This window comes from Anabrus simplex, chromosome 11, assembly GCF_040414725.1.
Source record: "Anabrus simplex isolate iqAnaSimp1 chromosome 11, ASM4041472v1, whole genome shotgun sequence".
Taxonomy (NCBI): domain Eukaryota; kingdom Metazoa; phylum Arthropoda; class Insecta; order Orthoptera; family Tettigoniidae; genus Anabrus; species Anabrus simplex.
The window spans coordinates 75,695,329-75,713,799 of NC_090275.1; the positions used below are offsets into that span (position 1 = coordinate 75,695,329).

Genomic DNA, 18,471 nt, shown 5'->3' on the forward strand with positions numbered 1-18,471 from the left:
GATGTTAAAAATTAATTTAGACTTTCAGGAAACATTTAAGCCCACGTAAAACATAGGTCATCGCTTTGAAATTCAAGATATAAGTGGATGAAAAAATGTTTACACATTCGTGCTGTTATGAGTAGCACAATTGGCATCACCGCACCTCATACTTCTGTCTCTCTCTCTGGGCAACGAAACCGCCTTCCGGGCTGCGTTCTACTCTAATACATGCAATATTATAACTTGACCCGCAAGCGCGGATGACATTTTTTTCATGACAAAAGCTTACGGCTTCGCCCTCGTTGTTTTTTAACTGCTTATAAAACCTATAGTCCGCCTCTGTGGTGTAGTGGTTAGTGTGATTAGCTGCCACCCCCGGAGGCCCAGGTTCGATTCCCGGCTCTGCCACGAAATTTGAAAAGTGGTATGAGGGCTGGAACGGGGTCCACTCAGCCTCGGGAGGTCAACTGAGTAGATGTGGGTTCAATTCCCACCTCAGCCATCCTGGAAGTGGTTTTCCGTGGTTTCCCACTTCTCCTCCAGGCAAATGCCGGGATGGTACCTAACATAAGGCCACGGCCGCTTCCTTCCCTCTTCATTGCCTATCCCTTCCAATCTTCCCATCCCTCCACAAGGCCCCTGTTCAGCATAGCAGGTGAGGCCGCCTGGGCGAGGTACTGGTCATTCTTCCCAGTTGTATCCCCGACCAAGAGTCTGAAGCTCCAGGACACTGCCCTTGAGGCGGTAGAGGTGGGATCCCTCGCTGTGTCCGAGGGAAAAGCCGACCCTGGAGGGTAAACAGATGATGATGATGATGATGATAAAACCTATAACCGTTGTACATTAAATTTAAGGCAATGCATCTGTGAAAATCCTAAAATCTACAGTTTTCGTCCTATCACCTTAGAATTTTTGATCATTTAATGTCAGTATCAGCATCATACAACATACAAAGTTTCAAGTTTTTATCAATAACAGTTTTTGAGATATTCATAAATTTATCTATATTTTTAACAATTTTCGATGTATTTATAAAATGCTCCTCATGCCAAACGGCTCAACAGATCTGGCTTAAAATTTAATCTTGGTCTTAAAAGACCAATATAAAAGAAGTGATGTGTGGGTTTTGACAAATTTTAATTACACTGAAAGGAACAAGTTATTTCACATACGCTTAACTTTTTAAATATATTTCATGATCATGATGAGAAAAAACTAGATTGCCACTGAACTATTACATGTATTTTAAAATTTGCACATCAGTTTTTTATTATGTTGTATCTGAAACTATCCTAAAAGTTACAAGTAGATTGATTGAAAACTGTGGCACGAGGAGCATTTTGAATCTTGAAAAGTGCTGGAAAATAAATTCTGAGGAAAAAGAGATTGAAATTTTAGAGATGAACTATAGTCCAGTACCTGAATCTAGTTGACTTAAAACTCCCCAGCACTATATGTTGGACCCTCTGCTGCCTTCTTCCTGGCCTCATTAGCAGTTTAGAGAGTTTTAGTTTCCTTCGGGCTGTTTTGAACCCTTGTTGCCCAGACACTCCACTGTGGTCAATTCTACGCTTGTGCCTCATTACACTAATTTTCTGTCCTGAGCTGCTAACTTTAACACCCCTAACACTAGCTTCTAGTTTCTCACTTGCTTCACAACCAATGTTGAATTCAGCAATTGCTGATGTTACAGCATTCTCTAGTTCTTTATTTGATATAAACACTTCCTTCGGATACTTAGCCCAAATTACATTATGCATTCCCTGGGCACACTATTTGGTGTGGGGATTTTAACTTCCCCTACTTGATCTTGTAAAATAGTACTTACATTCTTATTCCTGTTAGAAGTGGCATTGTTTCACTTTATCCAACACTTTACTAGGTCGTTTCTTATGGCGACGACAAGTCTCAGTTCTTCTGCCCATTATGTACACTGATAATAACACAACCTTACAAATCCCAACCTAAAAAACTAAGCCGCTTGCACTAAGTAGATACTGTTATTGTTCATGGATCATTTATAATACACCTATTACAAATGTCATCTTACAGAAAAGCAGAGTAGGCCTAAAACACGAATGATAAACACAAAACGTGAGATCACAACTCTTTGTTTACATTCAACACATGGACAAGCTCCATCCTTGAAATAAGCGCCAATTCCACTCGATTTATCGATAGTCCATCAGAATAGCCAACATTAAGACCCACAGCAACAAAATTTCTTACATTCAACCCGGACGCTCAATTCAAAATCTTCGAAAAACGAAAGATATTCATGAGAATAGTGTCGATGGGCGGCAACGCCCACTTGCACCGGGTCATTTAAATGGCCACTAAGGGCTTTAAATGGTTGATATTTAAGTAAAACAAAGCTCAAAAATAAAGTACAAGGTATAAACATTATGAGAACGTAAAAAACTAAAAATTGATTTTTTTTAAAAAGATTGCCAAATTTCACCGATACATTGCCGTAAGAGGATGATGATACTTATTATTTAAAGGGGTCTAATATCTAAGGTGATCGGCTCGCACATTAAATTTTGTTTCCCTTTTCCTCTTTTCTTTCTTAATCTGTTTATCCACCAGGATTGGTTTTCCCTCGGACTCAGCGAGGGAACCTACCTTTACTGCCTCGAGGGCAGCGTCCTGCAGCGTGAGACATTGCGTCGGTGGATATAACTGGGTAGGAGGACCAGTACCGCGTACAGGCGGCCTCACCTGCTATTATGTGGTGAATACGGGCCTAAGAGGTGGGCCTGTCATGTAGATTGGAAACGATAGGTAGGGAAGAGGGAATGAATCGGCCGTGGCCTTATGTTAGGTACCATCCCGGCATTTGCCTGGAGGAGAAGTGGGAAAACACGGAAAACCACTTCGATGATGGCCGAGGTGGAAATCGAACCCACCTCTACTCAGTTGACCTCCCGAGGCTGAGTGGACCCCGTTCAAGCCCTCGCACCAGTTTCCATATTTCGTGGCAGAGCCGGGAATCGAACCCGGGCCTCCGGGGGTGGCAGCTAATCACACTAACCCACACACCACACAGGCGGACAACAGAGATTACTATATTTTTATATCGTTAGTTATAGCGAACGGTCATGTCATGAGTCCCAATGACCATGTTCACGACTTGTTTCACGTAAAATATGTGAAAACAATTAATGATATCACCTAGCTTCTGGGCGAAGAGCCTCCGTGGCTAAGACGGCAGCTCGCCGGTCTCTCACTGCTGGGTTCCGTGGTCCAAATCCCGGCTACTCCTTGTGGGATTTGTGCTGGAAAAAGCGGAGGCGGGGCAAGTTTTTCTCCGGGTACTCCGGTTTTCCCTGTCATCTTTCATTCCACCAACACTCTCCAGTATCATTTCATTTCAACTGTCATTTATTAATCATTGCCCCAGAGGGGTGCGACACCGAGCTCGACAGCTGCAGTCGCTTAAGTGCGGCCAGTATCCAGTAATCGGGAGATAGTGGGTTCGAACCACCTGAAGATGATTTTCCGTGGTTTCCCAATTTCACACCGGGCAAACGCTGGGGCTATACCTTAATTAAAGCCACGGCCGCTTCCTTCCCATTCCTAGGCCTTTCCCTTCCCATCGTCGCCATAAGAAATATCTGTGTCGGTGCGACGTAAAGCAAATAGCAAGTAGAGGAGTGCGACAGGCTTCGGCAGCCGGCACAATTCCTATTCTTGTCGCTAGATGGGGCTTCACTTATTCCATTCCTGACCCGGTCGAATGACTGGAAACAGGCTGTGGATTTTCATTTCACCTAGCTTCTAGGCCGAATGGACAGCTTACTAGATTTCGGTTCAGAGGCCCGGGCCGGTTCCGCGTGTGATCGAGGTGCGAATGCTCCGATGATGCCTTGGGGCAACATTGTTCGACCACGCTGTGAATGACAACATTCAACGACACCTGAGAATCGCGTCAACCGTGGCGGTACTGCAGGAAGTGATGTTTAGATGGTATGGACATGGCACACGCAGCAAGGAAGACTCCGTTGCGAACGTTAAGATACTGATCGACATGGGCCATGTAGTAGTCTCAAGAAACAGTCGATGGATCAGATTACGGAGAAATCCTACCCCGGGGATCGAGACGGTCAAATGAAGACGGACATGTCAAAACGCGAACCATTCTATGAAAAATGAAAATCCACATCCTGTTTCCATTCATTCGAACGGGTCATAAATGGAATGAATGAAGCCCTCATCTAAAGGCGGTGATAGGAAATGCGCCGGCTTCCGAAGCCTGTCACACTTCTCTAGGGTAATGATTAATGACTGACAGATGAAATGACATTGGATAGTGCAGCTGGAATGAAATATGACAGGGAAATCCCGCAATACTCGGAGAGAAACCTGTCCCGCCTCCGCTTTGTCCAGCACAAATCTCAAGCAGAGTGACCGGAATTTGAACCATGGAAACCCGTGGGGAGAGACCAGCGGTATCCCGCCTGGGCCAGGGAAGCTCTGTGGACCATGCTATAGCGTTGGGAAAACGCTAGGGAAGAAACGAAGATCGCATCCATATATATTACGAATCCTGTAAAGAAATAGGAGGAATTTTTAACTGACCTAAAAATCGAAAATGAGTGTTGTTTCTGGTGGTGTACTGTATACAGCGTGTTAGTAATTTAAGATCAAAATTTGCTGCCTCCTGTGAGAATTGAACTCACGACCCCTGGTTTACAAGACCAGTGCTCTGCCACTGAGCTAAAGAGGCGCTGTTATGTTTCACACTTAAAATAACTAATTTCTCTGTCGTAATCACTATGCCTGTCTAGGAGTCAAACATATTTGCCAGTTAATTTTGGTAAGCCGTATGTAGTGAAAATAACATCTGAAACTGAGTTATCAGTACATATATAATATGATAGTGCGCCTCTGTGGTGTAGTGGTTAGCGTGATTAGCTGCCACCCCCGGAGGCCCGGGTTCGAGGGCTGGAACGGGGTCCACTCACCTCGGGAGGTCAACTGAGTAGAGGTGGGTTCGATTCCCACCTCAGCCATCCTGGAAGTGGTTTTCCCACTTCTCCTCCAGGTGAATGCCGGGATGGTACCTAACATAAGGCCACGGCCGCTTCCTTCCGTCTTCCTTGCCTATCCCTTGTTTAGCATAGCAGGTGAGGCCGCCTGGGCGAGGTACTGGTCATTCTCCCGACCAAGAGTCTGAAGCTCCGGGACACTGCCCTTGAGGCGGTAGAGGTGGGATCCCTCGCTGTGTCCGAGGGAAAAGCCGACCCTGGAGGGTAAACAGATGATGATGATGATGATGATGATGATATAATATGATAAAGTAGGGCATGATTTTTTTATAGGGATCTTAAATGTCGTTCCAGTCTTATCTTAATCACTTTATCTCAAGGTTAGTTTACACCTGACGAGACACACGCTGTACTGGTCGGCCGTACACCATTCGTCTTCGGCGGTTGCGGAGTAGTAGGTTTCGGCGTAAAGTGGCCACGACTCTATCGTGGCTCTACGCCTCTGTATTCGGGAAACTGATGGGCTGGTCCCACCGTCGGCTGTCCGGGAAATGGTTTTCCGTGGTTTTCCATTCCTCTGCAGAGGCCATAGCAGCCAACCCTCATACCTTCTCCGAGCATCTCCTTCACCATAACAAATCTCCTGGCCTGAGAGACGGCGTCACCGTCTTGGAGGCCCGCCTCCCCCTTCAGGGGAGGAATGAAAACATTAGGAGTTGTAGTAGAACACTATCCTTGACCGAGCACCGAGCAGAGTGGATTTCCGCTCAACAGTGACTGGTTTTACTAGCCTTGCACCTCTGCATACGGGAGATAGAGGGGCTGGTCCCTACCGTCGACTGTCCTGAGAATGGTTTTCCGTGATTTCCCATTATCTTGCACTAAGGCGAATACCGGCACAGTTACTTTTATAGGCCACGGCTGTCACCTACTCACTTTCTCCGCACCTCAAATCTCTTCGCCTTTATCTGTTTACCCTCCAGGATCGGTTTTTCCCTCGGACTCAGCAAGGGATCCCAACTCTACCACCTCAAGGGCAGTGTCCTAGAGCTGTAGACTCTGGGTCGGGAGAAACAACTGAAGAGGATGACCAGTACCTCGCCCAGGTGGCCTCACCCGCTATGCTGATCAGGAGCCTTGCGGGGGGATGGGAGGATTAGAAGGGATAAACAAGGAAGAAGGAGGAAGCGGCCGTGGCCTTAAGTTAGGTACCATTCCGTCATTTGCCTGGAAGAAAAGTGGGAAACCACGGGAAACCACTTCCAGGATGGCTGAGGTGGGAATTGAACCTACCTCTACTCATTTGACATCTTGAGGCTGAGTGGATCCCGTTCCAGCCCCGGTAAAACTTTTCAAATTTCGTTGCAGAGCCGGGAATCGAACACGGGACTCTGGGGGTGGCAGCAAATCATACTAACCACTAACCACAGAGGCGGACGCACCTCAAATCACCGTATCAAATTTCCCTTGGTCTGACTGAGGGCGCAACATTCTAGAAAGCCCACACTACCCCTTCAGGGAATGGAATAAAAACATTTAGTACTAGTAAGTAATAGTAGTGGTTAGCGTGATTAGCTGCCACCCCCGGAGGTCCGGGTTCGATTCCCGACCCTGCCACGAAATTTGAAGGTACGAGGACTGGAACGGGGTGCACTACTCAGCATCGGGAGGTCAACTCAGTAGAATGGGTTCGATTCTCACCCTTATCCTCGAAGTTATTTCCTACTTCTCCTCCAAGTAAATGCTGGAATGGTAGCTGACATGAGGTATCTGGCATAAGAGGTGAGCTTTCCCAGGTGAGATACTACTCCTCCCACCCAGTCTCACGCTCCAGGATACCGTCCTGCATGATGCATCCTGTAGACGTGTCCATTTGTGTCTCTTCCTGCCTACGTTCGCGATTTTTTCACGGTACTTGTAGAGCTCTTAGTTAGGTCGCCTGTTGTGTTCGTTCCCTTCCTTCATTCGTCCTAATGTCCGACTCGTTGGCTGAATGGTCAGCGTACTGGCCTTCGGGTCAGAGGGTCCCGGTTCGATTCCCGGCCGTGTCGGGGATTTTAACCTTCATTGGTTAATTCCAATGGCCCGGGGGCTGGGTGTTTGTGCTGTCCCCAACATCCCTGCAACTCACACACCACACACAACACTATCCTCCACCGCAATAACACGCAGTTACCTACACATGGCAGATGCCGCCCACCCTCATCGGAGGGTCTGCCTTACAAGAGCTGCACTCGGTTAGAAATAGCCACACGAAATTATTATTATTATTATTGGTCCTAATATCTTCCTCACCAGGCGAGTGGCGCATAGCTATGAGCTTGCATCCTGCAGATATTGAGCTCAAACCCCACTGTCGGAAGCCCTGGAGATGGTTTTCCTTGGTTTCCCAGGTTCACACCTGGCTGTACCTTAATTAAAGTCACGACTGCTTCCTTCCCACTCCTAGACCTTTCCTATCCCATCGTCACCGTAAGATCTAACTGTGTCGGTGTGACGTAAAACAAATTGTAAAAAATAATTCTGTCCTCCTCTGTGGTGTAGTGGTTAGTGTGATTAGCTGCTTCCCCCGGAGGCCCGGGTTCGATTCCCGCCTCTGCCCGAAATTTGAAGTGGTACGAGGGCTGGAATGGGGTCTACTCAGCCTCGGGAGGTCAAATGAGTAGAGGTGAGTTCGATTCTCACTTCAGCCATCCTCGAAGTGGTTTTCCGTAGTTTCCCACTTCTCCTCCAGGAAAATGCCGAGATGGTACCTAACTTAAGGCCACGGCCGCTTCCTTCCCTCTTCCCTGTCTATCCCTTCCAATCTTCCCATCCCATACCAAGGCCCCTTTTCAGCATAGCAGGTGAGGCCACCTAGGCGAGGTACTGGTCATTCTCCCCAGTTGTATCCCCCGACCCAGTTTCTTACGCTCCAAGACACTGCCCTTGAGGCGGTAGAGGTGGGATCCCTCACCCGAGTCCGAGGGAAAAACAATCCTGGATGGTAAGCAGATTAAGAAAGAAAGAAAAGAAAAAATAATTCTTTCCCAACATTTCGCCCTCTGTTTTCGAGCTTGTCCGTGAATACCTTCCTGTTGAATAATAGAAATTCTGAAATTCTGAATCATATAAGGCTTCATGATGGATGACTGTCTGGTCGTGCTTTATTTTAGTGTTACGGGAGAGACTCTTTTTTTTTTTTTTTTAGGTGTTCCTGGTCATTTGGTATATGCCAGTTCTAGCTTTTTAACTCGAGTTAATAATGCTACTCCTTCGGAGTGATTGGGTTCCAACAATTCTCCCATGTACTCTACTTAAACCTGTTGGTTTTCTTGATCGATCCTTGCTTCAGATGCAATGTACTGTACAAGGAGATTCAGTGATGTTCGCGACGTTTGTGTTATATCAAGTGAATTGTGTAGCCCTACCTTTGCTGCTTGTTGTCTGAGAACATTGAGTTGTTTCCCTGAAATTAAATAATAATATAAATTGCTTTACGTCCCAGTAACTACCATTACGAATTTTGGAGACCCCGAGGTGCCGGAATTTAGTCCCGCAGGAGTTCCTTTATTTCCCAGTAACTTTACCGACACGAGGATGACGTCTTTGAACATCTTCAAATACCACCGGACTGAGCCAGGATCGAACCTGCCGAGTTGGAGTAAAAGGCCTGGGGCTCAAATGTGCGAGCCATTGAGCCCAGATAAAAATGTCAGGTCGGAAGCGAATGCCGGAAAATCAGCATTTAGTCCATTGCACTTATGTCCCAAGGAGATTTTACATGGAAACCCCTGTCTAAATAACACCTTTCGCCACTCTCTTGTTACCTTTTCCAGTGCACAGTTATAGAGGAAAAGAGAGAAGACGTCTGCATGTCTTACACTTGTTTTGTCAGGCTCCATGGCTAAATGGTTAGTGTGACGGCCTTTGGTCGCAGGAGTCACGGGTTGGATTCCCGGTGCGGACGGAAATTTTTACCATCATTGGTTAATTCCGCTGGCACGGGGCTGGGTGTATGTGACATCTTCATCATAATTTTATCCTCATCACGACGCGCAGGTCGCCTGTGGGTGTCAAATCGAAATACCTACACCAGGCGAGCTGAACATGTCCTAGTACACTTCCGGCACTAAACGCCATACGCCATTTCATTTCATACCTTGTCTGATTTCAAAATTTTCTAAGAGCGTTCCTCTGTACTTCACTCGTGACCTGGTGTAATTTAAAGTCTGCAGAACTCGGACTCAGCCAGCGATCCCAGGTCTACCGCCTCAAGGGCAGTGTCCTGGGACGTGACTCTTTTTGCCGGAGAATACGACTGTGGAGGAGGACCAGTACGTCGCCCAAGTGGCCTCGCCTGCTATGCTGAACAGTAGCCATATAGGGGGGCGGAGGGGGGGGGGGGGGGAGATGGAAGGTTGGAACGGATGGGCACAACGAATATGGAAGGAAGCTTCCGTGACAAAATGAACGTTTAGATGAACTGCTGTATACAGGAGTGTAATGGTACAAAAGCAAACATGTGTCCGCATATGGTTTTACATTTTTCATACCCTTTGGTCGAATTAAAATGTGAAGAAAGGTGTTTGTTGCCTTTGAATTAATATGATCTTCTTTATCTGTTTACACTCCAGGGTCGGTTTTTCCCTCGGACGCAGCGAGGGATCCACCCTCTAACGCCCCCAGAGCAGTGTCCTGGAGCTTCAGACTCTGGGTCGGGTTTACAACTGGGGAGGATGACCAGTACCTCGCCCAGGCGGCCTCACCTGTTATGCTGAACAGGGGACTTGCGGGGGGATGGGAATATTGGAAGGGTTAGACAAGAGGGAAGGAAGGGGCCGTGACCTTGAGGTAGGTACCATCCCGGCATTTGCCTAGAGGAGAAGTGGAAAACCACGGAAAACTATTTCGAGGATGGCTGAGGGGGGAATCGAACCCACCTCTACTTAGTTGAGATTCCGAGGCTGTAATGACCCCGTTCCAGTCCTCGTACTACTCTTCAAATTTTGTGGCAGAGCCCCGAATCGAACTCGCGCCGGGGGTGGCAGCTAATCACAATAACCACTACACCACACGGGCGGGCAATATCTTGATTTATGACGTCAATTTTCTCAACAGTAACGAGAGGTAAATGGTCTGTCTCCTGTGAGGCTTTGCTTAAATTATTATCACTGCCCTACCATCATCATCATCATCTGTTTACCCTCCAGGTTCGGTTTTTCCCCCGGACTTAGCGAGGGATCCCACCTCTACCGCCGCAAGGGCAGTGTCCTGGAGCTTCAGACTCTTGGTCGGGGGATACAACTGGGGAGTATGACCAGTACCTCGCCCAGGCGGCCTCACCTGCTATGCTGAACAGGAGCCTTGTGGAGGGATGGGAAGATTGGAAGGGATAGGCAAGGAAGAGGGAAGGAAGCGGCCGTGGCCTTAAGTGAGGTACCATCCCGGCATTCGCCTGGAGGAGAAGTGGGAAACCACGGAAAACCACTTCCAGGATGGCTGAGGTGGGAATCGAACCCACCTCTACTCAGTTGACCTCCCGAGGCTGAGTGGACCCCGTTCCAGCCCTCGTACCACTTTTCAAATTTCGTGGCAGAGCCGGGAATCGAACCCGGACCTCCGGGGGTGGCAGCTAATCACGCTAACCACTACACCACAGAGGCGGACATCACTGCCCTACCACTGAGCTAAATACACGCTACACGCAGCGTTTCTTCGATGTCGTTAACATTGTCACTAATTCCGCGTGGTGATCCCGGTGAGTGGCTCACGACCAGAATGTGAACTTCAGAGTGTAGGTAGTGTCCACTTTATCTGATAACAACAACCTCGACTGGGCCTGGACTTGGACTATCTTGTAAATGTATGGTTTATCTTTATCCGACAGATAACACATTTATCCTCAAGTTGGGTTGAGAACGCGTACTATGACTTCCGTTTATATACAATATGGAGGAATATTTCTAGTTTAACTATCTATCTTTGTAAAAACAGAGGTAAGAGAATTTATGTACGGTAACCAACATCCTGGGGCACTCTCCAGAAAAGATTTGAGACAGTAGCCAACTATATCAAGGACATTTAACCAATCCTGGATCCAAATTGTCACATTTACCGTAGGCCTATATTATTTCAGAAACTTCCCGAGTAGGACCTCTTCGTATGTTATGATTAATGAGTAATGTAACACGGTCAATTGTCCTGACCTGTGCAGGAAGAAGATAAGTTGCGCGTCGCCTCTTTAGCTCAGTGGCAGAGCACTGGTCTTGTAAACCAGGGGTCGTGAGTTCGATCCTCACAGGAGGCACAGATTTTAATACCCTACTTCCTCAGCAGAAGCTAATAATACATTAAGCTATTTCTTATTTGAACTTTTGATGGGAGAAAATAACATAAGTCCGCACATAACTTTTTTTAAGATCATACATACCCGAATAGCCGTTTTTCTTTCCAAACCCAGCAGTATTACATTTGCAACTCCTAGACAAGAGTGGCTCTTGACAGGACCGTGACAGTTTATGCCTTTTAATTTCCTGGCACCTTTAAACACTATCCAGGGCCATATTTACGCATGGGTCAACACTGGCCATGACCTGGAACGTAAATGTTGAGTGACGGCGGGGGGGGGGGCATTCCAAATATCATCATGCTATAAGTAAGACATTCATCAATTTGGTTTTCGAGCTCATGGTATTATCTTTAATTAGCATATTACTCTTAAAGAATGGACAACTTCAAATCCGTAATGATGTTTGATATCAGAACACATTACACAGTCGTGTCATGCATAGCAGAATTTACGCTTGCAACTTCCTCTTTTTACGCCGCAGATCGTATTTTGGTGTAGTGGTTAGTGTGATTAGCTGCCACCCCCGGAGGCCCGGGTTCGATTCCCGGCTCTGCCACGAAATTTGAAAAGTGGTACGAGGGCTGGAACGGGGTCCACTCAGCCTCGGGAGGTCAAATGAGCATAGGTGGGTTCGATTCCAACCTCAGCCATCCTGGAAGTGATTTTCCGTGGTTTTACACTTCTCTTCCAAGCAAATGCCGAGATGGTATCTAACTTAAGGGCACGGCCGCTTCCTTCCCTCTTCCTTGTCTATCCCTTCCAAGCTCCCCATCCCCCCACAAGGCCCCTGTTCAGCATAGCAGGTGAGGTCGCCTGGGCGAGGTATTGGTCATCCTCCCGAGTTGTATCTCCCGACCCAGAGTCTGAAGCTCCAGGACACTGCCCTTGAGGGAGTAGAGGTGGGATCCATCGCTGAGCCCGAGGGAAAAACCAACCCTGGAGGGTAAACAGATTACGAACGAACGAACGAACAAAAATCGGAATTATCAGAAGTCACCAGAAATAGTTCTAGCGAAATTTCCATCAGAAGAAGCAAGGAGTCGCCTCCGTGGTGTAGTGGTTGGCGTGATCAGCTGCCACCCCCGGAGGTCCGGGTTCGATTCCCGGTCCTGCAACTAAATTTGAAAAGTGGTACGAGGGCTGGAACGGGGTCCACTCAGCCTCGGGAGGTCAACTGAGTACAGGTGGGTTCGATTCCCGCCTGAACGTGGTTTTCCGTGGTTTCCCACTTCTCCTCCAGGCAAATGCCGGGATGGTACCTAACTTAAGACCACGGCCGCTTCCTTCCCTCTTCCTTGCCTGTTCCATCCCTCCACAAGGCCCCTGTTCAGCATAGCAGGTGAGGCCACCTGGGCGAGATATTGGTCATTCTTCCTAGTTGTATCCCCGACCCAAAGTCTGAAACTCCAGGAAACTGCCCTTGAGGCGGTAGAGGTGGGATCCCTCGCTGAGTTCGAGGGGAAAACTGACCCTGGAGGGTAAACAGATTAAGAAGAAGAGAAACAAGGAACAATTTGACTTCGGAGCCCCTCCGGCGTCTTAAGACATATGCGAGAACCAGTCAACGGCGAACTATGTTGCACAACCCATATGCCCTGTACCTCCCTTTCGATGCGAACTGTTGTACGCGTACGCTTTATGTTCAGAACGTGTTGTGGAAGAAGTGTGTTTGCAGAAATGTCCAAAGAAAAATCGTCGAAGTCCTGCTGGCTGAAGCAGTGGATCACAGGGGATCCCAATTTCACTGCGGATCTGTCAAGCTTGCTGTAAGGAGGTACGTTCGTTTGTTACTTTTATCTACTTTGTGACTGAGAACTATGATCGCATTTCATTGTAGCATATATAGGCCTAATAGTTGTGGCAAGTTGTTTTGTTGCAATGCTGTATTAGTCGTGAACTTTCTGTAATATATATTGCTAAAATGTAAATAATCATTAAATTACTGAACGAGGAGTTAGAACGCCGGTAGTCTCCTGTCACAGAATGGATGAAAATTAAATCGGTATTTTGAACTGTGTCCGCCTCTGTGGTGTAGTGGTTAGCGTGATTAGCTGCCACCCCCGGAGGCCCGGGTTCGTTTCCCGGCTCTGCCACGAAATTTGAAAAGTGGCATGAGGGCTGGAACGGGGTCCACTCAGCCTCGGGAGGTCAACTGAGTAGAGGTGGGTTCGATTCCCACCTCAGCCATCCTGGAAGTGGTTTTCCGTGGTTTCCCACTTCTCCTCCAGGCGAATGCCGGGATGGTACCTAACATAAGGCCACGGCCGCTTCCATCCCTCTTCCTTGCCTATCCCTTCCAATCTTTCCATCCCTCCACCAGGCCCCTGTTGAGCATAGCAGGTGAGGCCGCCTGGGCGATGTACTGGTCATTCTCCCCAGTTGTATCCCCGACCAAGAGTCTGAAGCTCCAGGACACTGCCCTTGAGGCGGTAGAGGTGGGATCCCTCGCTGTGTCCGAGGGAAAAGCCGACCCTCGAGGGTAAACAGATGATGATGGTGAAAATAGAGATTTACAACTGAAAAGCAATTTTTAAAACTTCCTTTAAAAATCATGAATTCTATTACACTTCCACTAAGCCTTCGCGAAACACAGGTTGCAGATCCAATGTAGCCCGCCTGGCACGATGCCACAAGGTGTTTTACAAGGTTGCGAAGACTATCTTTTTAAGACCAGGCCAGCGAAAAAACCGTTGGTCTGGATTGGTGAGGTCCGGTTAGTAACCGTTGTGCTTGGGGCGAGGGGGAATAAAATAGTGTCTGAGGGGCGTAAGCTCCCAGGGTAACAAGCCTCTAGCATCCCCTCTAGAGTCTTGCTAAATCGTCACAAAAAAATAAGGCTATGGTCGCATGTCAAAATATGCGGTTTTCAATGGGGCAGGCGGCCTTGTGGGCACACATGACGCAGGATCTATTGCAGGCAACAGAAAATAGTCTTCATGACCTTTTACCCGGCCGACGAAAGCCGGCGAATAGAAAAAAATAAAATGTTCACAAATCTGAGATTTATAGTGCCTCCGTTTTCATTCTTCTATATAAGTAAGAATATTGCTAGGGCCAGCTTGGTGGGTCCTTGGCAAGCATAAAGGACGGATCTCTCCTCTACGCTACTCCGGTACCGTTTCACGTCTTTTTTTACTATATTTTCCATTCGATTAACTCGACACAGGCCAGCACTATAAATTAGCAATATAAATTACTGAAAGTTCACGACTAATACAGCATTGCAACAGGCCAGTCAGTTTGACATGCATTGTATGTGAGCTTTGGGAAAACATTCTTTCTGATTATATAAGACATGTTTGCAAAATTAAAAATTGGTTTGACAGAAGGCAGTTGGGTTTAGGAAAGGTTATTCCACTGAAGCCCAACTTGTAGGATTCCAGCAAGATATAGCAGATATCCTGGATTCAGGAGGTCAGTTGGACTGTATTGCGATTGACTTATCTAATGCATTTGATAGGGTAGATCATGGAAACTACTGGCCAAAATGAGTGCAATTGGACTTGACAAAAGAGTGACTGAATGGGTGGCTCGGTTTCTAGAAAATAGAACTCAGAGAATTAAAGTAGGTGAAGCTTTATCTGTCCCTGTAAAAATTAAGAGGGGAATTCCTCAAGGCAGTATTATTGGACCTTTATGTTTTCTTATATATATCAATGATATGTGTAAAGAAGTGGAATCAGAGATAAGGCTTTTCGCAGATGATGTTATTCTGTACAGAGTAATAAATAAGTTACAAGATTGTGAGCAACTGCAAAATGACCTCGATAATGTTGTGAGATGGACAGTAGGCAATGGTATGATGATAAATGGGGATAAAAAATCAGGTTGTCAGTTTCACAAATAGGAAAAGTCCTCTCAGTTTTAATTACTGCGTTGATGGGGTAAAAGTTCCCTTTGGGGATCATTGTAAATACCTTGGTATAAATATAAGGAAAGATCTTCATTGGAGTAATCAGATAAATATGATTGTAAATAAAGGGTACAGATCTCTGCACATTGTTATGAGAGTATTTAGGGGTTGTAGTAAGGATGTAAATGAGAGAGCATATTTGTCTCTGATGAGACCTCAACTTGAGTATGGTTCCAGTGTATGGGACCCTTACCAGGATTACTTGATTCAGGAACTGGAAAAAATCCAAAGAAAAGCAGCTCGATTTGTTCTGGGCGATTTCCGACTAAAGAGTAGCGTTACAAAAATGTTGCAAAGTTTGGGCTGGGAAGACTTGGTAGAAAGGAGACGAGCTGCTCAACTAAGTGGTATGTTGCGAGCTGTAAGTGGAGAGATGGCGTGGGAGGACATCAGTAGACGAATAAGTTTGAGTGGCGTTTATACAAGTAGGAAAGATCACAATATGAAGATAAAGTTGGAATTCAAGAGGACAAATTGGGGCAAATATTAATTTATAGGAAGGGAAGTTAGGGATTGGAATAACTTACCAAGGGAGATGTTCAATAAATTTCCAATTTCTTTGCAATCATTTAAGAAAAGGCTAGGAAAACAACAGATAGGGAATCTGCCACCTGGGCGACTGCCCTAAATGCAGATCAGTGGTGATTGATTGGTTTATTGATTGATTGATTGATTGATTGATTGATCGATTGATTGATTTATTGATTGATTGATTGATTGATTGATTGATTGACACGTTACTGCCAAATTGTAACTGAAAATCCTTTGAGGACATATTTCCATGTAGATTACTTATTCCATTGATCCTACTTTAAAGGTTTTTACTTCCAGAAACATAATCTCTAATAGTTTTTTTTATGAAACCAATCCATGATACTAAGCATTATTGTCAATTAGCCCAACTGTAGAAATTTAAGATATAGGGACACTGTAATTCATGTCAATTTTATTATTTTTCAGATCAAATGTGAGAAAAATACCGCATAGATCAACTTAGAAATTCTGCGATGCATCTGATACAAGTACAGACATCTGTATCAACACAGCCTTTCTACCAGTCCACTTTGGGCGGCGACGAACAACCATTTTCTTCAGACCTATGCTCTGCAATGTTGGGAACTAATATGCCCCTGCATAAACCGGAGTATCTTCACAATTCAGCAAGCTGCCGGGAGCAATCACCAGGTTGGAGAAGAGTGGCATGCCTCTGGTGAAGTCATTTAGGATTTTGTTAGAAGTGTTTTAAGAACCTGGGAATGATCCAGTGATGGACGCGTAGTATAACACCAACTGTGCTGATCTGCTTAGTAGGACAGCGAGCTGCTCATAGCCTCTTTAGCTCAGTGGCAGAGCACTGGTCTTGTAAACCAGGGGTCGTGAGTTCAATCCTCACAGGAGGCACAGATTTTAATTCCTTACATCTTCGCCAGAAGTTATTGATGCATTACCCTGCTTCTTAATTGAAGCCCATTTCTGAGAAAATAACCTAATTCTGCAAATAATCAGCGTCAGTTTGTGAATACCGCATGTTCAAAAGGCGTTTTTGTTTCCCATGAACCATGTGAACAGGAGACTTAATTTCCAGGTACCTTTAAACCCCATCCAGGGCCCTACTTGCACATGGCCTAACATAAGCCATGACCTTCTGGAGGGAGGGGGGCGGCTTAAAAATTATTATTCAAGATTATTTAGTGTGCGGTGAGAAAGGAATTTATAAATTTTGTATTAGTGCTTATGACACAAACAACTTATTCGAATTTTATTTTCAAAGAATGGTCAGCGTCTTTGTGGTGTGGTTAGTGTGATTAGCTGTCATCCTCGGAGAACCGGGTTCGATTACCGACACTGGCACGAAATTTAAAAAGTTGTAGCAGGATTGGAGTGGGGTCCACTCAGCCGCAGGATGTTAGCCGAGTAGAGGGAGTTGTATTCCCAACTCACACATCCGAGAAGCGGTTTGCCGTGGTTTCCCACTTCTTCTCCAGGTAAATGCAGTGGATGCTACCTGCCTTCAATCCACGGTCACTTCCTTCCCTTCCAATCTTCTCATCCCATACAAGGCTCCTGTTCAGCATAGCAGGTGAGGTCGCGTGGTGGTTGTGGTGGTGGTGAGGATTATTGTTTTAAGAAGAAGTACGACTATTTATAGGCAACCATCCTCTATATAACACTTATCAAAGAGAAAAAGTGAAAGGGACCCAACACTTCGAAAAATGAAGGTATCGGCCAAAGGAAGACAAGGGCCACGAACGGCATGAAAATGAAAAACTCCCTATGCCTCAAGTGTTCTAATACCGTCGGGGTCGGAAAAGAACAAGAGTTGACCAAGGAAGGTAGGATGGGATAGATGAAAGTGAGGAGCCTGGCACAAGTAACTGGAAGAAATGCCAGGACTCAGCTAAGTGGCCCGCGGTCGCCAACCCCCGCTCCCAAGTTGAGAGCACCTGGGACCCCTTTCAGTCAACTCTTACAACAGGCAGGGGATTCCGTGGGTGTTCTACCACCATCATTCACAGAAGGATGTGGGCGCCTGGGCGGGGGTACTTGTTTTTAACGCATTTGTACACGCGACCACATGTCTCACGCTCCAGGATACTGCCCCTCAGGTGGTCGAGGTCGGGGAGAAACTAAATTTCCACTCTAAACCGATCAAATCAAATAGAAAAATTTAAAAAATGGAGAGAAATAACTTCCATTCTAACAGACCGTTGTAAGAGAGCGACATCTGACTCTTTTACTTTTTAAATTTTCACGCCTTGAAGGTCCACCAACACAGTATTACTGTTCCACAGAAAATACTCCAGTTATTCTTTCTAAATCCGTTTTTCCCTCCAGGGTTGGTTTTTCCCTCGGACTCAGTGAAGGTTCCCACCTCTACCGCGTCAAGGGCAGTGTCCTGGAGCATGAGACTTTTGGGTCGGGGATTCAACTGGGAAGGAGGATCAGTACCTCGCCCAGACGGCCTCACCTGCTATGCTAACAGGTGCCTTGTAATGGGATGGGAATATTGGAAGGGATAGATAAGGAAGAAGCCGTGGCCTTAAGATAGGTGCCATCCCGGTATTTGCCTGGAGAAGTAGTGGGAAGTCACGGAAAACCACTACGAGAATGGTAGAGCCGGAAATCGAACCCGCGCCTCCGAGGGTGGTAGCTAATCACCCTAACCACTACACCACAGAGGCGGACTCATACTGACGCACGGAACACAAATGACTACGTGCCGCCGCCACTACTGAAATATAAATAATATTTTG

General features: G+C 46.4%; 3 non-coding genes across 3 annotated transcripts; 2 read left to right on the forward strand and 1 right to left on the reverse strand.

The window, feature by feature from the left end:
* Positions 1–4,639: 4,639 nt before the first annotated feature.
* TRNAT-UGU (transfer RNA threonine (anticodon UGU)) lies at positions 4,640–4,711 on the reverse strand. The gene has a single exon. It is a non-coding gene; the product is annotated as a tRNA-Thr (tRNA).
* A 6,479-nt stretch (positions 4,712–11,190) lies between these two features.
* On the forward strand, positions 11,191–11,262 carry TRNAT-UGU (transfer RNA threonine (anticodon UGU)). Its single transcript has one exon. It is a non-coding gene; the product is annotated as a tRNA-Thr (tRNA).
* Positions 11,263–16,546: 5,284 nt separating this feature from the next.
* Positions 16,547–16,618, forward strand: TRNAT-UGU (transfer RNA threonine (anticodon UGU)). Its single transcript has one exon. It is a non-coding gene; the product is annotated as a tRNA-Thr (tRNA).
* The last annotated feature ends 1,853 nt before the right edge of the window (positions 16,619–18,471 follow it).